Consider the following 26,946-nt stretch of genomic DNA (forward strand, 5'->3'; position numbering starts at 1 on the left):
CCTAATTCAAAATTTCCAGCTTATGCATATCCATCTCAAAGGAATTGGAACACGCCATTTCCTTGGTAACCTTGGCCATCACAACCCCAAAACCAATCTTCACAACAAGGTTAGAAAGGAACTTATTAGAGGCATCCACAATATCCTTAATATTTTCCTCTGTTGACACCTAATCATGGGGATTGGGTGAACACTTGTAAATAATATAAATATTAAATAATGGAAAAGGAAGACTCATCAGGAGGTGAAACCCAAGAGTCACTCCCTAATGTATATTACCATGAGTAATCTTAATTAAGAAGTGATTTTAGGAGTTACCTCCTAGCCTAACATGGTATTAGAGCCAACTCCATTTTTAGCTTTCTTTCCCTTGTAACTCCCTTCTACAATTTCTGGATTCTTCTCATTTCTACAGTATGCCATATTATTTGTCCCTTTGTGTGGAAGATGGTGTGAATGATGAGAAGGATGATTTGAGCACTTAACTGGGCAATGAGGTTGGTCTGGACTAAGCGTGAAAGTTTTATGTGTTAATTTTAAATACCAGTGTGCATTTTGTTGCAACATGTGAACGTGTTGAACACTGCGGTTTTTATATCTATGAATATTGTCTTATGCACTTATGATATGCCCCATACACGTTGTTCGACTCCAATTCGATTTAATACCCCTCCATACCCACTTCCATTTTTTTAAATCTACTCCTTCGTTGTTGTTATAGAAATGTATTATTCACTGCATTTTTTTAACACAGTGGACTCTACCATATGCGCCATACCTCGAGTCTACCACATATATTAACACTTCCTCCATACGCAAAAATCACCATACTTGTCCACAACGTCCTTCCCTCCATACGCAATAGTCGTCGTACCCTTGATTGTGTATACCATTGTGTATTGTCTCCGTGGTTCAGTCCTCTCGATTACCAACCTGCTCCCAGTTTGTGGTTACAATACCTCCCTCCACGGTAATGCAACTCTGGTTGGCTCATAGTACGATTACCCATATTATGCGGCAACCACTCCTCGAACAATGGAACCGTACCCCTTGTTCATAATCTACACCCCTGGTTCATAATCTGCACCCCAGTTCATAATTCCACACATTAGCTTGCGACCCTCTACACATGTGCAACACCTTACAGTTACCTTCAATGCATAGCAGATTTGGTATTTTAGTTGTGTGGAGGACTGGTTGAAATTTTCTCTTTAGTCTAAGTGGTATCTTGAATAATTTTCCACACTTCCTTTTAAAACGTTGGTCGATATATATTGCATGATAGAGAATAATAGAGGTCTGAAATTGTTGTATGGTGAATGTATTGGTTGGAATATAGTGTGAATGTGCATTATTATATATTGGATGGTACATATATAATACATGATCTTTGAAGACCGCATATTTTTGGATAATATAGGTGATGATGTTTTGGAGACATAGCCACTTAATTTTATTACAAATACATCAACATTTTTGTGCAACCACTGAAATGTTTTGAGGCCAAATCAGTTTTTTATAATGAATTCACTAATTTCTATTGTGGGAGTGGTTCTCAATGGGAAGGAGAACTATCCTGATTGGTTGTGGAAGATCAAACACACTCTCATTTTTAATGAGCTGTGGAAAGGAGTTTGTGTTGTAGAAGGAGACAATGAACTAGCAAAGCCTACCTCAGACAAGGAGTTCGCCATTTGGGAAAACAAAAAAAGCATGGCATATGCCTTTATTGCAGCATCTATAAATGAAGAGGTGAGTCACCATATTTCACCATTTTCAAATTCTTTTGAAGCCTTACAAAAATTTAAGGAACTCTATGAATCACACTCCTACTTGAAGTTGTCCAATTGATGATTAAATTGTTCAGCCTTGAATTACAAAATGATGATCCTTTTGCTCTTGCATCAGAAGTAAAATCTATTATGCATGATATCAAACTAATGTTGAACTAGACATTCCTTTGATAGCTTTTTCCAAGACACTTTATCCCACTTATTCAAATTATCTTGAGTCATTGCAAGCAAATGGAAACCTCAAAGAAATTACCTTTGACTCCCTTATGAATAAATTTGCTAAGAGAGAGAAAGCTTTTGGGAAGAAGATAGATCCTCAGTCTTTTGAAGAAATTGTGTGTCTTGCACATAGAGAAAAGAATCATGCTCAAGATTCTTCCAAAGGAAGAGGTGCTCGAAGAGGAAGAGGAAGAAGAAATTTCATAAGCAGGGGGGTAGACAATCTCAAGGAGAAAAGTCTAACTTACAATGCATACGTTGCAATAGAGATGGATCACATGATGCATCCACATGCAAGTTTCCTTGGGACAGAATTAAGCAGGAAAGAAACCAACCCAAAGGTAAAATTAATGACAAAGAGAAAGGTAAAGCACCTGAATTCGCTCACTATGTTGTGGTACATTGTAATATTGGAGTAAATGAAGACTTGGTTAATGCTTCACTTGCTTCTTGGAAAATTTATTGGTTTCTTGATTCAGGAGCAACTCGCCACATGAATTTTAGGAAATATTTTTTTGAAGAATTTACTGACATTGTTGATGGAGAAATATATTTTGTAGATAAATCAAAACTCAAGCCATCAGGGCTTGGCACAATCAAGCTCAAATTTCTTGGTCTTCCAGACTTTCTTCTGCATAATGTTTTATATCTCCCACAGCTGAGGAGAAACTTGTCCTTGGTCCACATCCACTAGCAAGGACACTCCATTCATATGTTTTATGGCAAGGTTGAGGTGAGAAAAGCATCAAATCACTCACTTGTCATGACGGGGATAGAAGAAGAAAGGCTTCTCAAGTTGCAAGGTACCTCTGCTCGCACACAAAATTTCTCATACAGTTCTCATTATGATGAAGGTACATTTCCATCCAGTCTATTAAGTCATGCTATATTTGGACACTTGAACTATGACGACCTTCTCTTGTTGAAGAAAAATGGTGTTACTAGTTTTCCTGCAATTCTTAGGAAACTTATGGAATGTGATGCTTGCATTCTAGGAAAGCATAGAAAACAGTGTTTTCATGATTCAGATTCCAGAGCACATAGAAAACTTGAACTCATTCATTCAGATTTATGTGGTCCAATGCTTGTTCCTTGTGCAAATGGAAATAAATATATGATCATGTTTATTGATGACTACACCAGAATTTGTTGGGTTTATTTATTGAAGAAAAAATATGATGCTTTTCAAACATTCAAGAAATTTTATACATGGATTGAAAATGATGCACAATCTCATATTGGCTTTATTCGCACTGATAATGGAAAATAATACACTTCCAATGCATTTGAAAACTATCTTCACCAGCATGGGATCAAACATCAAATAATTGTGCCTTATCATCCCCAACAGAACGAAGTAGCTGAAAGAATGAATAGGACAATTTTAAATATGGTACGCTCGATGATGTTTTTCAAGAATGTAAAATTGATGTTTTGGACTGATGCAGTTCTATGTGTTGTATATGTAAAGAATAAATATCCATTTAATGCTATTAGAAACAAGACTCCTTATGAAATATGGTATGGCCACATTCCTTCGGTAAAGCATCTTAGGGTCTTTGGTTCCACCTATTATACCTTGATAACCAAAGTACATAGAAACAAACTTTGTGTAGCGAGTCGTAAATGTATCTTCTTGAGGTATTAAAATACCTCCAAATCATACCATCTCTATGATGAAGTTAATAAAAATTTTGTTGTATCTAGAGATGTAATCTTTCTTGAATCTTCCAAAACTGACAATGTTGTTGAGCGGCAACTTGATCGCTTGGATAAATTCAGACATGAAAAATAATTTCAAGAATTTGATATTCAAATTCCTCATCTTGAACCGAGGATTCCTATACTAGATCAATCTGTGGAATATTCTTCTGAACTACTCTCTCTCCCACATGAAACTCCAATCATTGATGATACTTTGAGTGATTTAATTGACAGAATTGGGAGACTCAATCTTGATTCAGTCCCAACTCAATCAAATAAGCAGCCTATACCATCTCAGAAAGGTCCCCCAAAGTGGCTGACAAAGACACTTGAAAGTGTTCATCCTGATGAGGTTGGAAAGACAGGAGCAAGAAATTCAACCAGGAAAAATGGAGGTGATGTAGATGATTCTAACTCACTTGTTGATATGTGTTGGGTTGTGTTATATTCTTTCCACGACTAGCCCACGTAGTTAACTGGGGGGTTAGAAGGGGGGTGGAGCCCCCGCTTCGTTGCACCGATTGTGTAGTGGGGGGAGTCACGGGGGGTTTGAGGGGTGCAAGTAACCCCATTGTATGGGGTCTGGGGCAACGCCCCGGAAAATTTTGGTTTTGGACCTTATGTTAGGTTGGGCAGACCTACCTATGGTTTTGTGCATGATTTTCGCACATGGTTTGGACGCAATGGTTTTCGGTCCATGGTTTTGGACACGATGGTTTTCGGTCCATGGTATTGGATGCTTCGGCATGTATAAATATGTATTGTAACATTAAAAGAAATATAATGAAAAATCAAGCTAGTAGTCCCGGTTTTGGGATCCATGTGAAAATCTCTATGTATATGTGTTTTATGTGTTATGCTCTCGCATTGTTTATTTTCTGTGTTTTAGAATTCATATGCAAGTAATTTTTGTACGGGGTTAAAACCTACATTTGTTATTGGAGTTGTTTTGGCTTCAAGGGGATGCCTTTGTTGCTGAGGGGTTTTTCTTGGGCCTGTGGTAGACCTTGTTCAATGGGAGATCTACGACATCGATTCTGGTGGTGAAAGAAGATGGCGAAGAGTGGAAAGATAGAGATCAAGAAATTTAATGGTTAGAGTTTTGAGTTATGGAAAGTCAAGATGGAGGATCTGTTGGTGGATAAATATCAGTGGATCGTGATAGATCTAGGTACTAAACCAATGGGAGTGTTCGATGAAGAATGGAAGAAGTTGGATTGGAAGGCAAAGAGCACAATACGATTGTGTGTCTCAGATTCAGTATTGTTGAATGTATCAGGGGAAGCTACGAGGAAGGATTTGTGGGACAAGTTAGGGGCTTTGTACCAATCTAAGTCTCTGGTGAATAAACTATTCCTACGGAAAAAGTTGTATAACCCGAAGATGAAAGATGGAGACTCAGTGACAGAGCATCTGAACGCATTTATACTGTGGTAAGTCAATTATTATCTGTTGATATTAAAATTTTAGATGAAGATAAGTGCATTAGTTTGTTGTGTTCTCTACCAGATTCGTGGGATAGTCTAGTTATTGCAATAGGTAGCAATGAAACTACCATGCAGTTCGATGAAATAGTCTCATCCTTGCTGATGGAGGAAATGAGACGGAAAAATATGTAGAGCCAGAATGGTGATGCCTTGTCTATACGAGGATGGTCCCAAAATAGAAACAAAAATAATTCATCGAGTGGGAGGTCTAAATCTAGAGGGAGATCTAAAACTCTAGGAAAACCTGTAAAGGTGGTGTGCTGGAAATGTGGAAAGGAAGGGCACTAGAAAAGGGACTGTAAATCTAAAGCTCCTGATAAAGGAAAGGGATCTGATGATGCTCCTTCTTCAGAGGCGAAAACCACCTCAGATGAAGGTGGGTATGTGTACTTGGCTTCTTCAAGTACACATTTAGATCATGAGGCATGGTTGATTGAATTAGGTGCATCCTTTCACTTCACTCCCCATAGAGAGTGGTTCTGCGAGTATGAGAAATATGATGGTGGTGATGTCTTCTTGGGGGATGACAGGAAGGCTAGAATCATTGGTCGTGGAAAGGTATAGTTGAAGTTTCAAGGTGGAAGGGTTAGAACACTTCTGAGTGTTCTGCTTATTCTTGCATTAGCTAGAAATCTAATTTCTGTAAGCAAGCTGGATGATGCAGGTGCAAAAATAGTGTTCGAGAAGGATACCTGCAAGATGGTTCGGGGGGCACTGGTATTGATGCGGGGAGTTCGAAATGGAACTTTGTACAAGCTGCAAGGTAGCACTGTTATTGATGGATGCACTAGTTCTGTGGTTCCTGAAAGTGGAGCAGAAAATCTAGTGGTCTCTGGAGTGAAGACCATGTTGTGGCATCAAAGGCTTCGACATATTGGAGAGAAGGGCCTTTGAATACTTCATGGTAAAGGTATGGTAGAACATATGAGTAATAGCTCTCTAGATTTTGACTTCTGTGAAAATTGTGTATATGGGAAGCAGAATCGGGTAAGTTTCCCCTTTGGTGGTAAGAGGGTGAAACAAATATTAGAGCTTGTGCATAGTGATGTGTTTGGACTTGTGAAGGTTCCACCATTGGGTAAGTTTGTGTACTATGTATCATTTATAGATGACTTCTCAAGGAATATATGGATATATTTCCTTAAGAATAAATTTGATGTCTTTGACAGGTTTAAAGAATTAAGGTTTTAGTGGAAAACTAGACAGAGAAGAAGATAAAGGTGTTGAGGACAGATAACGGTGAAGAGTTTTGTAGTAAGGAATTTGAAGAATTTTGTAAGAAGTGTGGTATAGCACGGTAGAAGACTACTCCATATACACCTCAGCAAAATGGAGTTGCAAAAAGAATTAACAAGACGTTGATGGAAAGGGCAAGAAGCATGCTCAGTGGTGTCGGGTTATGTTGACACCTAATCCTCAACGGATGGGTGAACTGGAAGGTGAATAGTCATCAAGAAGATGAACTGTTCCGTCTCCTTTTTGTATATAAACAATAGTTCTCTAATGAAATAAGATATCAGTTTTTCTTCCGCTCATTCTGGAGTTACCCTGGCCTGACATGGTATCAGAGCACAGGTCCCAGGTTCTAAAAATAGTTGTAACTCCTGCCTCTGTCCTGAGCGCTGCTCTCTCCTGAGCGCTGCTCTGCCCTGAGTGTCATTGATTCTCTGCGCATCATTGATTGTCTGCGCCTCTGTCCTGCGTCTCAATGATGATTCTCTGCGCTCTCTGACTAACATGAACGCCAGAGACTGCGCATTGTTTTTATGAACGTATCTTACCGTTTTAGCATCCATAAGCACTGAGCTATTCAAACGTTACACATACAATCGCCTCAATTGTTTAGCTGAAACATTGGGCGGATATCTTTGTGAAAAACGTATTGCAGGACGATCCCTTGATCTCCTCCGAACGATTACACACCTTGTATTTCCATCTGATCATCTTTTCGCAAGACACCTTCTACCAATCCGCTCTGCGCCTCGGTACTGGTCTTCACACTCGTAGGTTTTGAATAGCACAGAGTCTCCGCGTCCATGAAGCACTCAAGAACCAGTTTTGATAAACTGTAACCCTGAGCTTGTGATCGACTGTATCCATGTCCGAACCACCCAAGAGCGTGTTGAAATTCGTATTGGAAAGCAGAGAGTTGGAGATGGTCACATCGGTGGAGCCCAGAATTACGCTGTGGACCGAGGCGTGAATGGGAAGTTGAGTACAGCGATTGCAGACATTTTGGAGTCCAAACTATCAGTGGACAAGTCACGCTGGTATATCAGTGGACAAGTCACGCTTTTATATCAAGTTTTATGATGCACAATCTCAAGTTTTACTTTGGTTTCAGAGGCTCCACATTTTAGAAATTTGTGTGGCGGAAGGTTTCGGCTCTAGAGAATTTCATATAATCATAGATGGTTGATGCAAAATAGCTCACATGGACTGGACATGGAAAGCATTTATAAGTTTCATAACATTTTAGCATAGCTTATTTAGTCCACGTTGCATCTTGTTATAAATAATGTTTCATATACTCAGAAACTTTTGCACCAGATTCATATTGCAAGACTTGTGAAATGAATAGAAGTGGCATTCGTAGATGGTTTTCGAAAGGCTCAGTAGTAAATGTCTTATTAGATAGCCAATTTAAAAATATGGTGACATGAGAGCACTGTAATTTATTTGAGAATAGTTTTGTCATCGTTTATTATTTGAGAGCAGTTTGGATTCTATTTGTCATCACTCACGACCACAAGGATATGAGTGTGAATGTCTGAATGGAGTCAAGTATTGCGCAGTTTATGTAAGCAGTCTTTCAAAGCAGTCAAAGTATTGTGTAGTTTTCAAAGGGTTTATTTATCATTCTGAGTATTGCATTGTTCTTCAAAGTATTTATATATATCAATCAAAGTGTTTGATATTACGCAATTTATTACACAGTTTTCTTTTGAATGATAATGCTACATTGAAAAGTTATCATTTCAATGCTGATGCTTCTAGCAAACATTAGAGGGATTTGAAGGCTGTAACGTAAGAAAAATTTTTTTTATCAGCAGAGATATTTTTTTATAGAATGCATTCAATCATCTCTATGGTCGGAATAGTTCTCACTGGCAAGGAGAACTATTTTGAATGGTCTCGAATGGTAAAACACACCCTCATCTACAATGAGTTGTGGAAAGGAGTGTGTGTCGGAGAAGAAGACAAAGACCCTGTGCAGCCTACATCAGATAAAGAACTTGTCATTTGGGAAAACAAGAACAACAAAGCCTATGCATTGATCGCAACATCTGTAAATGAAGAAGTAAGTCATCATATTTCATCCTATTCCATTGCCTTTGAAGCTTTACAAAAGCTGAAAGAACTCTATGATTCACATTCTGCACTTGAAGTTTTTCAGCTCATGATTAAACTCTTCACTCTTGAACTGAAAAATAATGATCCCCTTGCTCTTGCATCTGAAATAAAGTCTATAATGCATGATATTAAATCCACTAAGGTTGAGCTGGATATCTCTCTTATTGCCTTTCTCAAAGCACTCTATCCTACCTACTCCAATTATCTTGAGTCTTTACAAGCAAATGGAAATCTTAAAGACATAACCTTTGAGTCTCTTGTGAAAAAGTTTGCTGAAAGAGAGAAAGCCTTTGGAAAGAAAACAATCCCTGAATCTTCTGAAGAGACTGTTTGCCTTGCTCATAAAGAAAAGCATCCTGCTCAAGATTCTACAAGAGGAAGAGGTGGACGAAGAGGAAGAGGAAGATACTTCAGAGGCAGGGGGGGCAGACATTCTCAAGGAGAAAAGGCAGATCTGCATTGCATTCGCTGCAAACGAAATGGATCACATGATGCTTCTACATGCAAGCTACCATGGGACAAAATTGAGCAGAGAAGAAACCAGCAGAAAGGTAAAACTAATGACACAGACAAAGGTAAAGCACCTGAATCCGCTCACTATATTGAGGCACAATGTAACATTGGAGTAAATGAAGATTTGTTTAATGCTTCACTTGCTTCTTCGAAAAATGATTGGCTGCTTGATTCAGGAGCAACCTGTCATATGACTCATAGGAAATATTTTTTTGAAGATTTCACTGACAATGTTGATGGAGCAGTATACTTTGCAGATCAGTCAAAAATCAAGCCATCAGGGCTTGGCACAATCAGGCTTAAACTGCCTAGTCTTCCAGACTTTCTTCTGGATCATGTTCTATATCTCCCACAGCTCAAGAGAAACTTGTTGTCCCTGGTCCACATCCGCCAGCAAGGTAACTCCATTCATATGTTTGATGGAAAGCTTGAGGTAAGAAAGGCATCTGACCACTCACTTGTCATGAGGGGTATAGAAGAAGAAAGACTTCTTAAACTGCAAGGAACATCTGCTCATGCACAACATTTCTCATATATTTCTCATCATGAAGAAGGTACACTTCCATCAAGTTTATTATGGCATGCTAGATTTGGACATTTAAACTATGACAGTCTCTGCTTATTAAAGAAAAATGGTGTTGCTGGTTTGCCTACAATTCCTAGAAAACATAAGCAATGTGATGCTTGCATTCTAGGAAAGCATAGCAAACAGTCTTTTCATGATTCACATTCAAGAGCACATAGGAAGCTTGAACTCATTCATTCAGATTTATGTGGTCCAATGCCTGTTCCTTCTGCAAATGGAAATAAATATATCATGACATTTATTGATGATTAGACCAGAATGTGTTGGGTTTATTTATTGAAGAACAAATCTAATGCTTTTCAAACATTCAAGAATTTTCATAAGTGGATTGAAAATGATGCACAATCTCATATTGGGTCTATTCGCACTGATAATGGAAAATAATATACATCAAATGAATTTGAAAACTATCTTCGCCAACATGGGATCAAACATCAAACAACTGTACCTTATAATCCCCAACAGAATGGTGTAGCAGAAAGAATGAATAGAACAATCTTGAATATGGTACGATCCATGCTTTTCTTCAAAAATGTAAAGATAATGTTTTGGGCTGATGCTATTCTATGTGCTGCATATATAAAGAATAGATGTCCATCTAGTGCTATAAGAAACAAGACTCCTTATGAATTGTGGTATGGACATGTTCCTTTGGTAAAACATCTCAGGATCTTTGGTTCCACCTGTTATGCTTTAATACCAAAGGTACATCGAAACAAACTTGGTGCTAGAAGTCATAAGTGTATCTTCCTGGGGTATTCAAACACCTCTAAAGCATACCGTCTCTATGATGAAGTAAATAAAAAGTTTGTTGGATCTAGAGATGTCGTTTTTCTTGAATCATCCAAATCTAACAGTGTTGTTGAGCGGCAACTTGATCGCTTGGATAGATTCACAAAAATGAAATCATTTCAAGAGTTTGAGAATCAGATTGCACATCTTGAAGGGGAGATTCCTATACTAGATCAACATATGGAATCTTCTTCTGAAGAACAATCTCCCTTGCATGAAACTCCAACACTGGATCATCCTTTAAGTGATGTAATTGATAGAATTGGGAGACTCAATCTTGATTCATTCCCAACTCAATCAACAGAGCAGCCTAGACCATCTCAGAAAGGTCCCCCAAAGTGGCTGACAAAGACACTTGAAAGTGTTCATCCTGATGAAATTGGAAAAACAGGAACCAGAAATACAAACCGACAAGATGGAGGTGATGTAGATAACTCTAATTCACCTGTTGATATGGATGTTACTTATGATTTTGAATTGAACTTGTCTACAGATTTTGAACCAACTTCCTTCAAAGAAGCTTCTTCTCATGATGAATGTAAAGAAGCGATGCAGAAGGAGTATGATGCCCTCATAAAGAATGGCACTTGGAAGCTGGTTGATCCTCCATTTGGATCCAAACCAATTGGCTGCAAGTGGGTCTACAAGAACAAGTACAAAGCTGATGGCTCACTTGATAAGCACAAAGCTAGGCTTGTGGCAAAAGGTTTTTCACAAAAGGAAGGGGTCGATTATGAGGAAAATTTTGCCCCCACAGCAAAATGGGCCACCATCCGGACACTCTTTGCACTAGCTACTCAGAACGGTTGGAAAGTCCATTAAATGGATGTAAAAACTGCATTCTTGAATGGAGATCTAAAAGAGAATGTTTTTATGTCCCAGCCTGAAGGATTTGCTGTGAAAGGACATGAACACAAAGTATGCAAACTTGTGAAGTCCTTGTATGGCCTCAAACAAGCACCACGAGCCTGGTATGAAAAACTAACTGAGCATCTTATGAAACTCAACTTCAAACATTTTGATCTTGATGATGCAACTTTATTTTTCAAGAAAGTTGGCAAAACAGTTGTATATCCTATGGTATATGTAGATGATCTTTTAATGACAGGGAACAATGAAAGCTATATTGCCTCCATAAAGAAAGAATTAGGAAAAAGTTTTGAAATGACTGATTTGGGCTATGTTCATTACTATCTTGGCATTGAAGTAACCCAACATCCAAAATCCATATTTCTTTCTCAAAAGAAATACATTGGAGATTTGTTAAACAGATTTGGCATGACAGAGTGCAATCCTCTTTCTACTCCAATGGAAAAAAACTTGAAGCTCACATCTATTGAAGGAAAGGAATTTGAGGATGCAACAAAGTATAGACAACTTGTAGGAAGTCTCATCTACCTCACTACTACCTGACCATACATTTCATTTGCTGTTGGAATCCTCTCCAGGTTTATGCAAAAGCCTTGTGAGGGACATTGGTCTGCTGCAAAAATAGTTCTAAGGTACTTGAAGGGAACTCAAGACCTTGGAATCAAGTATACACAGGTGGACGACTTCAACTTGATTGGATACTCTGATTCAGACTTCGATGGAGACAAAGAAACTGGGGTATCTACTTCAGGATATGCTATGAGTCTTGGATCAGGAGATGTCTCCTGGAGATCACGCAAACAATCAGTACCAGCAGATTCCACAACAGAAGCAGAATACGTGGCAGCAGCTGAAGCAACGAAAGAAATTGTGTGGCTCAGGAAAATTCTTGAATATTTGCAGGTAAAACAAATACAATCAACTCCACTCATGATTGATAACACCTCTGCAATAAAGTTGGCCAAGAACCCAAAGTTCCATGATCATACTAAGCACATCAATACTAAATATCATCTGATCTGACATCATGTTGAGGCCAAAACAATCCATCTCCGTCATTGTTCCACAAACGAGCAAATTGCAGACATCTTCACCAAAGCGCTTGGAAGAGAAAAGCTTGAAAGATTCAAAACGATGCTTGGACTCACCAACATCCCTTCAGATTAAGGGGGAGAATGTTGACACCTAATCCTCAACGGATGGGTGAATTGGAACGTGAACAGTCATCAAGAAGATGAACTGTTCTGTCTCCTTTTTGTATATAAACAATAGTTCTCTACTGAAATAAGATATCAGTTTTTCTTCCGCTCATTCTGGAGTTACCCTGGCCTGACAGGTTAGGACAAGAATTCTGGGTAGAGCCGGTGGAGACTGCATGTTACCTGGTCAATAGATCACCTTTGTCAACGTTGGAGGATAGGACTCCACAAGAGGTATGGACTGGTAAGAAACCCTCTCTTTCACATTTGAGGGTATTTGGATGTGATGCATATGTACATGTTCCAAAGGAGAAAAGAACAAAGTTGGATAATAAATATGAAAAGTGCATCTTTATTGGGTATAAGGATGGTTTAAAGGGTTATAAGCTTTGGAACCCAATAACAGGGAAGGTTTTGTACAGCCGAGATGTGGTGTTCAGAGAGGTGAAATATGTTATTAAACATGAATTCCAACCAAAGGAATCTTAGAAGATAGAGTTTGAACTAAAGGAGGAAGAATCAGACTCTACAGCAGAGGAGGAATCAGAAGATGAATAGCCACAAACTCTAAGTGTGAGAATATCAGTTCGAGAAAGAAGGCATCCATAAAGGTATAGTCCATCTATTTTCTATTCAAATTTTTCTTTATCTATTACTGATGATGATCCTAGAACTGTGAAGGAAGCAGTAGATTAAGAGGATGGAAAACTCTAGAAAGAGGCCATGGTTGATGAAATGGCATCTTTGCACAAAAATGAGGCTTGGGATATACTGTAGTTGCCAGCTGGAAGGAAACCCATTGGTAGCAAATGGGTGTTCAAGAAGAAGACAAATGCAAAAGGAAAGGTGGAGAAATACAAAGCTCGATTAGTAGCAAAAGGTTATTCCCAAGTGCCGGGAATTGATTTTGGTGATATTTTCTCTCTTGTTCCCAAGGTAACTTCTATTAGATTACTTTTATCTGTTGTTGCTGCTTTTGATTTTGAGGTAGAACAGATGGATGTGAAGACAACATTTCTTCACGGGATCTGGAAGAGGAGATCTACATGAAGCAACCTGAAGGTTTCGCGGTGAAGGGTAAGAAAGAACTGGTATGCAAGTTAAAGAAGTCTCTGTATGGGTTAAAATAGTAACCAAGGATGTGGTATCATAAATTTGATACATTTATATGGGGACTTGGCTTCAACAGAAGCAAAGTAGATCACTATGTGTATTTTAAATTAATTGGTGACCGTGTTATTTATCTAGTCTTATATGTGGATGATATGTTGCTAGTTGGAAATGACAAAGAAATTATCTAGGATTTGAAGACCCATTTGTCCTCCAAATTCGACATGAAAGATCTTGGTGCTGCAAGCTATATTTTGGGCATGGAAATTAAAAGAGATCGTAAAAACAGGAAGCTCTGGTTAAACCAGAGGAAGTATGTCGAGACAATATTGTAAAGGTTTAATATGCAGGATAGTAAACCGGTGAAGGTTCCTATTCCTGTGGGTGTAAATTTATCTGTTGAACAGTGTCCCAAGACACAAGAAGAGGAAGAGGACATGTCCCGTGTTCCATATTCAAGTGCAGTCAGTAGCCTCATGTATGCAATGTTCTGTACTAGACTAGACATTGCACATGCAGTGGGAGTATTCAACAGGTTTATGTCAAAACCAGGGAAGGAGCACTGGACAGCAGTGAAGCAAGTTTTTAGGTATTTGTGCGGTACTAGTGATTATTGTTTTGTTCTACCAAGGAAGACCAGGATTGGACAGAGTGTTGGATATTTGTGGCTTTGTTGATGCAGATTGGGCTGCAGATCTAGATCAGAGAAGATCTACAAGTGGGTTTGTGTTTAACTTGTTTGGAGGTGCAGTCAGTTGGATGAGTAAGAAACAATCTATAGTGGCATTATCAACTACAGAGGCAGAATACATGGTAGCCACTCATGCAAGTAAGGAAGCAGTTTGGTTGCAGAGATTGTGTTCAAGTATGGGGTTAGTACAGGGAGGTTTTCAATATCACTTTGTGAGGGATATGATAGAAGACAAAAAGGTGTTGCTAGTAAAGGTGGACACTTTGAAGAATACAACAGATGCATTGACAAAATCTGTGAGCTCTGAAAAGTTATCTTGGTGTAGAGAAACAATGGGCGTTGCAGGGTTGGATAAATGAATAAGCTCTCTTGTGGCCCCCTGTGGAAAGAAAACAACAAGTGAGAGAATGTTGGGTTACATTATATTCTTTCCACGATTAGCCCACGTAGTTAACTGGGGGGGTAGAAGGGGGGCAGAGCCCCCCCTTCGTTGTGCTAATTGCGTAGCAGGGGGAGTCATAGGGGGTTTGAGGGGTGCATGTAACCCCACTCTATGGGGTCCGGGGCAGCGCCCCGGAAAATTTTGGTTTTGGACTCTATGTTACGTTGGGCAGACCTACCTATGGTTTTGTGCATGATTTCGCACATGGTTTTGGATGCGATGGTTTTCGGTCCATGGTTCGGCATGTATAAATCTGTATTGTAACATTGAAAGGAATATAATGAAAAATCAAGCTAGTAGTTCCAGTTTTGGGATCCAAGGGAAAATATCTATGTATATGTGTTTTATGTGTTATGCTCTCGCATTGTTTATTTTCTGTGTTTTAGAATTCGTATGCAAGTAATTTATGTACCGGGTTAAAACCTACAATATGGATGTTTCTTGTGATTGTGAACTAGATCTGTCTATAGATTTTGAACCAACTTCCTTCAAATAAGCCACTTCTCATGATGAATGGAAAGAAGTGATGCAAAAGGAGTATTATGCCTTGATAAATAATGGCACTTGGAAGCTGGTTGATCCTCCATTGGGAACCAAACCAATTGGCTGCAAGTGGGCCTACAAGAACAAGTATAAAGTTGATGGCTCACTTTACAAGCACAAAACCAGGCTTGTGGAAAAATTTATTTCATAGAAGGAAGGGGTCAATTATGAAAATACTTTTGCCCCCACAACAAAATGGGCTACCATCCAGACACTCTTTTCCCTAGCAGCTCATAACGGTTGGAAAGTCCATCAAATGGATGTAAAAATTGCATTCTTGAATGGAAATCTAAAAGAGAATGTTTTTATGTCCCAGCTTGAAGGATTTGTTGTCAAAGGACATAAACATAAATTATGCAAACTTGTGAAATCCTTGTATGGCCTCAAGCAAGCACCGCGAGCCTAGTATGAAAAGTTAATTGAGCATCTTATGAAACTCAACTTCAAACATTATGATCTTGATGATGCAAATTTGTTTGTCAAGAAAGTTAGCAAAACAATTGTATATCTTGTGGTATATGTAGATGATATTTTTGATCACACAAAACAATGAGAGCTATATTTCATCCATAAAGAAGGAATTGAGGAAAGTACTTCAATGGAACTCAAGACTTTGGACTCAAGTATACACAGGTGGGTGACTTTATCTTGATTGGATACTTTGATTCAAACTTCGATGGAGACAAAGAAACCGGGGTATCTACTTCTGGTTATGTTATGAATCTTGGAGCAGGAGCTGTCTCCCGGAGATCACACAAACAATCAATTCCAGCAGATTCCACAACAGAGGCAGAATATGTGGTAGCAACTGAGGCAACAAAAGAAATTGTGTAGCTCAGGAAAATTATGGAAGATTTGCAAGTAAAACAAATACATTCAACTCCACTCATGATTGGAAACACCTCTACAATAATGTTGGCCAAGAACCCAAAGTTCCATAATCGAACGAAGTAAATCAATACAAAATACCATCTGATTTGACATCATGTTGAGGCCAAGACAATCCATCTATGCCATTGTTCCACTAATGAGAAGATTGCATACATCTTCACCAAAACACTTGGAAGAGAAAAGCTTCAAAGATTTAAAACGATGCTTGGACTCACCAGCATCCCTTCATATTAAGGGGGGGAATGTTGACACCTAATCATGGGGATTGGGTGAACACTTATAAATAATGTAAATAGCAAAAAATTGAAAAGGAAGATTCATTGAGAGGTGAAACCTAAGAGTCACTCCCTCATGTATATAACTATGAGTAATCTTAATGAAGAAGCACAACTGATTTGAGGAGTTACCTCCTGGCCTAACATCCTCAATATCCTCCATATCCAACTCCATGTTATCCCTATCGTTCACCTCCACCACAACCACAACCCCAACCACATCCATTTCAAATATCCACTCCCACTCAACTACCTGGACCACCATTTCCAAACCCACACAAGGAGGTAGCTCAGCCCACTTACAATGTTGAGGCACAAAACTTCCAAGCATCTCCTCTTGATCAAAATGATATTCATCTTAGGTCGGGAAGAGTATTGCAAAAAGGATATTCACTCGATGCCATTGAAGGACAACATGCAGAAAAAGAAGATTCAAATGAGAAGACCAAAGAATCATGGGCTGCACTTGATGAAGAGAAGACATCATAATCAGATATTGGGAATGTGCCCTCATGTTTACCATCAAATCCTCTATGTGTTCAAGATAATAATCAGCAAAAATAAGAATATCTGAATTTCATGGAAGAAGAATACATCCAAGATGATCCAAATTAGCAAGTGGACTAGGGGAATCACAATTATATTGAAATATGGTTCCAGATAGTCACTAAGTTGCAGTAATACTCTCTTCTTCAATTTTTCTTGATATCATCAAATTCAAATCATTTAGTCTCTTACATTTAGGTACATGTCAAAGAATATGTTTTGAGCCTACACATGATTTTATCTCTCATCTAGTTATGCAAGTGGCTCCATTGAAAGTATTCGTACACTTGAAAATTATTTTGTTTTTTCAAGTAAAGTAGGATAGGAAAAGAGAAAAAATGAAAAATAAGAGAAAAAATAAAATCTCAGGTGAAAATCTCCTTTGAGGCCCCTGAGATTGGCTCATTTATTGAAAACCTTCATGAGGCGGTCAATGGTTTGAAAAAAGGAGAAAAAAAAGAGAAAAAAAAATCATAGGTGAAAACCTCCTTTGAGGCACCTAGGCAGACATACTAGATGAAAACCTCACTGAGGTGGTTAGTGGGTCTAAAAAAAAAAAAAAAAAAATTCTCCATGTATGTCTCTAATGAATGCAAGTGCTCTCCAACATCTACAAGCAACAAAAACAAGTTGGCACCAAAAAACAAAAAAAAATTGGTCAAAATTCTAGTCAAAGGAAGTCAAACTTGGACTTTCCCCTCCTTTGATCAGATTCTCTAGAAGGACCAAGATCATGCCAATCAATCACCCTCATCTATTTCCACCATCAACTATCATTCCCAAGTTTTTCCCATTCATTATTCTTGTTGTCCTAAAATACTACAGGAAGGCTTTGTTTTACTACAGGAAACAAAAATACATAGAGCAGAAAATTATTTTTGTCATATCTTGAAAACCATGCATCCATTTACCAAGCTGTTTCAGGTGGAGATGCATATGGATGATGGTAACGTGCTCAAGCAATTTCAGAAAATTCTAGTGAACAGTTTTCGTGAAATCAGCCTCCATCACCTACAATGATTTTTAAATTTTCTTGATATTCGTGCATCCATTTAAAAAGTTGTTTAATGGGGAGATGCATATGAATGATAGTAACATGCCCAAGAAATTTCATCAAATTCTAGTGCACGGTTTCAAAGAAATTGACCTCCATAAACTTCAATCATTTTTATTTTTTCTCGAGATTCGTGCATCCATTGGCTAAAATTGTTTTTTGGGGAGGTGCATAAGGATGATGGCAACATGCTCACAAAATTTCAGGTCAATAGATTCCAATGTTTGGGAGATATGGACAAAACAAGGTTGCTACAGGGTTTCTTGTAGTACTATAGGAGTCCTAGTTTTGCTACAGGAAACAGGCTAAAAGCTATACGAAGGTACGCAAGTTAAAATAAAGTGTGGGAAAGGTGTATAATTGTGGAATAAGGTATATGGAAGGTGAACATCACCCATGGAAAATCCAAACACTCCAAGAAGGCCTATTTGACTAAGATAACTTGCTCATGGTAAATAGAAGACAAAGGTTTAGAATCACCAAGCTATGAAGACCTATTTAGAAGCAAACAAAGGAAATTATTACCTCGAGATGACCATGGATTGATCATCAACTCAGCAACAATATGCATGTCTCTCCAACAACCATCAGGTAGGTACAGGTATGCAATATTCTTGACCTCTTCTCTTGAGCATATTATAGTTAGAAATTTGTTGTCAATGGATGAGAGATGAGGTTTTATAAGCTAAGGATGGGTCAGCACTCTCGGCCACCTTCAACTAGTTAATTGAAGCTCATTCCTTCACTCATGCAATGTGGAAAATCCAAATTAGGAAGGGTGATGATTTCGAGGAATGGGGACAACGGTTAAAAGAAAAATATTATGCAAACTCCAAGTCACCACAATACTCCAAGCCCTCCATCCGCTTCATATCCACTATCTATCCATCATTCATCTATCCAATTTCATAAGAAAAAAATTAATATTTTTCAAGAACAAACCCTACACTCTGTCTCACCCTGAAAATTTCTTGAAAAGATACATAGAGCACATCCTCTCCATTTTCACAAACCTACACTACTCCCTCTGAGCCCTAGCATCATCCTCCAAATCCTCTGCATCATTTCTCATCACTCTCATACAGTTAGAAGACCCAGAAAGAGGAGGAATGACTGCTACAGCAAGGCAAAATGCTGCTACAAGAAGGAAGAAAGGAACAAATTGCACTAAAACCCAAAATGGCAATGCCTAAGAGAGACCTAATCAAAATAGAGAACTCCAAGGCCATTAGGCAATCATCTAGTCCACAAAAGAGAAGAAGAAGGCAACAAAAGGAAAGAATGCAGTCACCATCAAAATAGAACTCAAACTGCAGTAATGAAAGGAGGCTTTCCAAGAGGTCTCTAATCTCTTTCTAGCTTTTTTCTAGGGCCTAAAAGATGTTATAGAAATAGGATAAAGGCATGGAAGTCAAGTTGAGGGCCTACCCTAGGCTTAGACTATCATTTCTGCTCAAAATAGGTTTAAACAGCATTTCCTGTAGTACTACAGGAACTGCTACAAGGTTTCCTTTATTACTACAGGAAACGCTAAAGGGTTTCATGTAGTTTACTACAGGAAACATCGATTTACTACAGAATGTCCTTGTTCTCATCTAAAGGTGTTTTGAAGATTTCATAGGTGTCCAAATGGTGGAAAAAGGTAGCAGAAGGTTGGAAAAGGATGTGGAAGACCTTGCCAAACTAAAAAATATTCAAGAACCCATCTTGAATAAGGGAAAGAAGGAAGGCTAACGGTCTCAAGAAACACTATGATTTTTTCTATACACAAACAATTTTGGAAAAATGAGTGAAAATGGAAAGAAGGTTTCCAGGGAGAGGATATGAATGATATGGATCTGTAAACCAATAGAGTTCACTTGCAAAGAGGAAAGTTATGTTTTGTTTTTGCTTGAAAGATTGTTAAACAAACATGAAAAGAACAATTGAATTTTTGTGTTTGTCCTTGCAGAACTAATAGCCAATATTCTTAAGAGGAAGGACTGAGGAATTCACAAGAGAGATGCCACCGGGCCATGAATGAGGCACAATGAAGTCACTAAGTTGCTTAGAGGATGATCAACACTTTCAACAGGGGTATGATGGGCCTCTAAATTAGACATAAATTAAGGCCCATCTGACCATCCTTCAGCACATTAAACCTCTATTTTTGCATTAGATAATGTATTTTTAACTTTAATATGTTCATTATGAAGGTTTATGGATAATTTCATATTTGTGCCTAATATTATTTATTTTTATGGAATATTGTGAGAATATTGGGAAGATTATGAATATTTGGAAGAGATAATTTAGGGACTTTCTTCCTACTATAGGAGGATCAATATTAAATAATAAATCAACAAGATATTATAGAATTATGGCACAGATTGTGGAGCTCTAATGATTGAGAAAATATAGGAATGTGTTCCCTGCCATTTAATGCAGATTCCTAGTATTGGGAACCACATCCACTAATCAAGGGATTTTGGTGGGGAAAGCTTCCTCCTTTCATGGGGAATGATTCCTAATCATTTTTAATAAGTACCAAGTTGAATTTTCCTCTAGGGGTTGAATTTTATTAGTCTTCTTGTGGAGAAAACCTGTATTTCCGCAACTCCACCGTCATTTCTTACAGGGATGTAATTGTACTAATGGAAATAATGAAGATTGGTGCCATGTTCAAATTGTAAATCTTGATCTCCTCCATAGGACTCTGAGTTTCCTTGGGCTTGGTCATCCTAGGAGCCTCAGATCCCTTTTGTATAATTTACTTTTCTTCTTTTCACTTCTTATTCACATGCATCTCTTGTTCTTATCTTTTTTCTATTTCTGCACTTAGTATTAAAGATTTCTTGTTGTAGGATTGGGTTAAATGGTTGAAGTAAGCTATTTTTCAATATCACAAGCATAATTTCATCATTGTAACAAATTTTGAAGGTCATAGTAATCATTGAGCTACTTGGATTAGCTTGCTTATTCCCAAATCTAGATTTCTGGAAGTCCCTTGTGGCAAATAACTATAAATTTCTATTATTTTTTTAGCATGATAATGAGCTTAAATAAAGTTTATTCCACTTGAATTAGATCAAAAAAAAATTCTAGTTAATAAATAAAATTACCCCGTTACATTTGCACTTGATTAGGTTAGACATTTGATAGATTTACTAGCCCACTAGTTCTTGAATTTCTAGATTTTAGACTAGTAATTTTCTGCCATTTTTTAGCATGGGTTAACAGAGGTATTTTTTAGTCATTCCACTTGGAATGGAGACCTAATACATCTTAGTCGATAAAAAATTTTGTCCCATCCAATTTGGATTTGATTTGGTTGGTCATTCGGTGAACTATAAGTCCCTATAGAAAATCTATTGTTTCCTGTAGTAAACTACTAGAAACCATGTAGCAGCCTTCTAACATGTATATATTTTCTTAGATTCACTCAATTATTAGAGAAGACTAAAGGTTTCTTAGAACCTTCATCTTTACCTGTACAAAATATTTCAATGATTTGGGTTAATTGACACATTTATGAATTGGATAGAACAATGATGATTTTCTTGATTGCCACATCCAATAAAATCTATTAATGGATATAAACTCTTTGAAATGTAATGGTTTACATTCATCTTTACTTTATGCAATTAGAATAGGTTTCTTTCCGTTAAGGTTCCCATTTCTAGCATTTCATTTTCTGCAATTAGTTTAGGATTTGATTTTATTACATTCACTCCATTACATCATGACATCAAAGGAAGCACACATTGTATGCTGCACATATAGTGTCGATACCTCTTAAGTTTGTATGAACCCTAGATTGATAATTAAAGTTGGTAGACTTGGGAGTTGTAGCATTCTTGTTACAATACTGAGGCTCATCACTTTTTGGCATCGTTGTCAAGGAGGTGTCAAAGTATGCATTGTTTTCTTCTTTAGTTGATTCATTTATTTTACTTTCTGCATAAACAAAAAAAATCATTCCATTAGCATTCTTATTCAAAAAATAATAATTAAAAATACTTCTCCAACACCAACCCACCCCCATTTGATCACGTGGTGTGGTAAGAGCCACATGACCATCCATTTTTGTAGGCGGAAGAAGAAGATAGAAGAAACGAATGGAGATGATGGCAATGAAGAAGATCCTATTGGATCTCTCATTCAAGATACTGATGTCAGTGTGCATATGAAGAACATCTCTCCATCTTTTCTTCCAAAATTTCATGGTCTAAGGTCAGAGGATCTGGAAACCTTTCTCTTTGAATTTGAAATCTTTTGTATATCTTATGGTTACTTACTAAACACTCAAAAATTGAGATTGTTTCTGGCAGCATTGAAGGATAGAGCTCTTAAATGGTTCATGACTTTAGGGACTAAATCAATAAGATTATGGAGTGAGGTGCAAAATATATTTCTAGAAAAATATAAAGATCATGATACTAAAGACGAAATATTTAGAATGAATCAAAAAGAAAATGAGATCCTTCAGGATCTAATAGAGAGGTTCATGTATAATTTTAAGAGGGGAAAACTACATTATTTAGGATCGGACACACTAAAAACCCTCTTACTTAGAACAAATAGGGATGAATGGATTGATCTCCTTGATCTCATGAGTCGAGGTGATGTATACCAATTATCATTTGAAGAAATTTGTAAAACATGCAAACACATATCAAGAGGAAGGGCAAGAGTAAGTCAATCAGCATCAAGATTGGTAAGTCAAACTAAACTTGGAAATTTTCTTGATAATTTTAAAACAGAAATTCTTAGCAATCTAATTGAACAAATAGAAATGTTAAGTATACAAAATGAGAAAAAAGAAGATGTTGATATTTGTGTTGTCCATGCAGATTCTCACGATGTTAAATATTTCCCCTCATTACCAAGGTTGAAGGAAGTTTACCAAGAGGAAAAATGAGCAAGTCAATTGTCAATGCAGCTATGTTATTTAGCTCCAAGAGGACCATGGAAACCTATTAAACTTGATATGATGTAGGAGTTTAATTCACAATTTCCAGCTTATGCATATCCATCTCAAAGTAATTGGAACACACCCTTTCCTTGACAACCTTGGCCATTTCAACCCCAAAAACAATCTTTGCAACAAGGTTGGCAAGGAACTTATGGGAGCCATCCTCAATATTTTCCTCAAAATCCTCCATACCCAACTCCATGTTATCCCTATCATTCACCTGCACCAAAATCACAACCCAAACCACATCCATTTCAAATATCCACTACCACTCAACTACCTGGACCACCATTTCCAAACCCACACAAGGAAGTAGTTCAACCCACTTATAATGCTGAGGCACAAAACTTCCAAAAATATCCTCTTGATCTAAATGGTATTCATCTTAGATCAGGATGAGTATTGCAAAAAGGAGATTCACTCGATGCCAATAAAGGAAAACATGTAGAAAAATAAGATTCAAATGAGAAGACCAAAGAATCATGGGATGCACTAGACGAAGAGTAGACATCATAGTCAGAGATTGGAAAAGTGGCCTCATGTTTACCATCAGATCCTCCATGCGTTCAAGAGAATACTCAGCAAAAAGAAGAAGATCTAAGTTTCATGGAAGAAGAACACATCCAAGATGATCCAAATCAGCAAGTGGACCAGGGGCATCACAACTATATTGAAATATGGTTCTAAATAGTCACTAAGTTGCAAAAATACTCTCTTCTTCAACTGTGTTTGATATCATCAAATTCAAAGCATTTGGTCTATTTCATTCAAATACATGTCAAAACATATGTTTCAAGCCTACACATGATTTTATATGTCATCTAGTTATCCAAGTGGCTCCATTGGAAGTATTCCTACTCTTGAAAAGGATTTTGTTTTTTCAAATAGAGTAGGATAGGAAAAAAAAAATGAAAAATAAGAGAAAAAATAAAATCTCAGGTGAAAATATCCTTTGAGGCGCCTTAGATTGGCTCATTGATTTAAAACCTTCATGAGGTGGTCAATGGGTTGGAAAAAAAGAGAAAAAGAAAAGATCCTAGGTGCAAACCTCCTTTGAGGTGCCTAGGTAGAGCTACTAGTTGAAAACCTCATTGAGGCGGCTAGTAGACTTAGAAGAAAAAAAAGGAAAAAATAAAAAATATTTTCTCCATGTATCTCTCTGATGAAGTCAAGTTCTCTCCAACATCTGCAAGCAACGAAAATAAGTTAGCACCAAAAAAAGAAAAAATTGGTCAAAATTCTAGTCAAAGGAAGTCAAACTTGGACTTTCTCCTCATTTTCTCAGATGCTCCAGAAAGACCAAGGCCATGCCAATCCATCACCCTCATCTATTTCCACCAACCACCTATCATTCCCAAGTTTTTCCCATTCATTTTCCTTGTTGCCCTAAAATACTACAGGAAGGCTTTGTTTTACTATAGGAAACAGAAATACGTAGAAAAGAAAATTATTTTTGTCATATCTTGAACATTATGCATCCATTTTCCAAGATGTTTCAAGTGGAGATGAATATGGATGATGGTAACATTCTCAAGCGATTTCAGAAAATTCTAGTGCACAGGTTTCGTCAAATTAGCGTCCATCACCTAAAGTGATTTTTAATTTTCTCCATATTATTGCATCCATTTGCAAAGTTGTTTCATGGGGAGATGCATATGGATGATGATAACATGCCCAAGAAATTTCAAAAAATTTCACTACGCGGTTTCCAAGAAATTGGCCTCCATCAACTTCATTCATTTTTACTTTTTCTCATGATTCATGCATCCATTGGCCAAAATGTTTTTATGGGGAGGTGCATAAGGATTATGTAAACATGACTAGAAAATTTCATGTCAATCCATTCTACCGTTTGGGAGATATGGGCAAAACAAGGCTGCTACAGGGTTTCCTTTAGTACTACAGGAGTCCTAGTTTACTACAGGAAACAGGTTGAAAGCTATAGGAAGGTAAAAAAAGGTGAAATCAAGTTTGGGAAAGGTGCCTAATGGTGGAATAAGGTATAAGGAAGGTGAACATCACCCATGGCAAAGCCCAACACTCCAAGAAGGTTGGATTTGACTAAGATAACTTGCTCATGGTAACTAGAAGACAGAGGTTTAGAATCACCAAGCTATGAAGACCTGTGTAGAAGCAAACAAAGGAAATTATTACCTCCATAGGACCATGGATTTATCATCAACTCAGAAAAAGCATGCATGCCTCTCCAACAACCATTAGGTAGGTACAGGTATGAAATATTCTTGACCTCTTCTCTTGAGCATATTATAGTTAGACATTTGTTGTCAATGCATGAGAGATGAGGTTTTATAAGCTAAGGATGGGTCAGCACTGTCGACCACCTTCAACTAGTTAATTGAAGCTCACTCCTTCACTCATGCAATGTGGAAAAGCCAAATTAGGAAGGGTGATGATTTCGAGGAATAGGGACAATGGTTAAAAGAAAAAAATTCTACAAAGGCCAAGTCACCACAGTACTCCAAGCCCTCCATCTACTTCATATCCACTATCTATCCATCATTCATCCATCCAATTTAATTAGAAAAAAAATTAATATTTTTCAAGAACAAACCTTACACTTTGTCTCACCCTGAAAAGTTCTTGAAAAAACACATAGAGCACATCCTCTCCCTTTTCACAAACCTACACTACTCCCTCTGAGCCCTAGCATCATCCTCCAAACCCTCTACATCATTTCTCATCATCCCCATACAGTTAGAAGACCCTGAAAGAGGTGGAATGACTGCTACAAGAAGGAAAAATGCTTCTACAAGAGGGAAGAAAGAAAAAAATTGTGATAAAACCCAAAATGGGAGTGCCTAAGATAGACCAAATCAAAATAGAGAACTTCAAGGCCATTAGGCAATTATCTAAGCCACAAAAGAGAAGAAGGCAGCAAAAGGAAAGAAGGAAATCACTATCAAAATAGAACTCAAACTACAGTGATGAAAAGAGGCTTTCCAAGAGGTCTCTAATATCTTTCTAACTTTTGTCCAAGGCTTAAAAGATGTTATAGAGATGGGAGAAAGGCATGGAAGTCAAGTTGAGAGCCTCCCCTAGGCTTAGACTATCATTTCTACTCAAAACAGGTTTAAACAGGGTTCCCTGTAGTACTATAAGAACTGGTACAGGGTTTCTTGTAGTACTACAAGAACCGCTACAGGGTTTCCTATAGTTTACTATAGGAAACACAAATTTACTATAGAATGTCCTAGCTCTCATATAAATGCATTTTGAAGGTTTCAGAGGTGTCCAAATGGTGGAAAAAGGTAGCATAAGGTTGGAAAAGCATGTGGAATAACTTGCCAAACCGAAAAATATTCAAGAACCCATCTTGAATAAGGGAAAGAAGGCAGGCTAATGGTCTCAAGAAACAATATGATTTTTTCTATGCACAAACAGTTTCGGAAAAATGAGTGAAAATAGAATGAAGGTTTCAAGGGAGAAGATATGAATGAAATGGATCGACAAGTGTTGTTGGGAAAAGTATCCAATACGGAATGACCCTATCCCACTCTAAGGGTGATAGTACCTTAGCAACAACCAAATGCAAAGCTATTCAAGATTACTTCTTTATGAGATGTAAGAGAGGGGAGAAAGAGATCCACTAACCGTTGTCTTCCGCTAATGTTTGATCCAATCTTCTCTCCTTGCTGCTTGCTCCCAACTCCTTGCTCTTTCACTGGCCTAGCCACACAAAGATCCTGCAAAAGCACAAGAAAGGGAAACTACAAGAAGCATACATCCATAATTGATTCAAGGATTAGAATAAATCAAATATACAAGCATCAATACGCCACAGAGACACATGCATATAGAAGAACCTCAAATGCTTTATTAATGGAAGAAGTAAAGTTCTGAGAGTGTTACAACCATAATAGGCCCAATCCAGCAACACCTCCCAGCAGAAAGAAATCTCCTCT

The 26,946-nt window shown here is 37.7% G+C and overlaps 1 pseudogene; it reads left to right on the forward strand.

Annotated features, from left to right (window-relative positions):
* The first annotated feature begins 1,713 nt into the window (after positions 1-1,713).
* The window catches only part of LOC149158396 (putative glutamate carboxypeptidase LAMP1), an 83,033-nt pseudogene continuing 57,800 nt past the window's right edge, over positions 1,714-26,946 (forward strand).

This window comes from Pinus tabuliformis, chromosome 5_2 (genome assembly GCF_031772625.1).
Source record: "Pinus tabuliformis cultivar Carrire ecotype Pingquan chromosome 5_2, CPIR1, whole genome shotgun sequence".
NCBI classification, from domain to species: Eukaryota; Viridiplantae; Streptophyta; class Pinopsida; order Pinales; family Pinaceae; genus Pinus; species Pinus tabuliformis.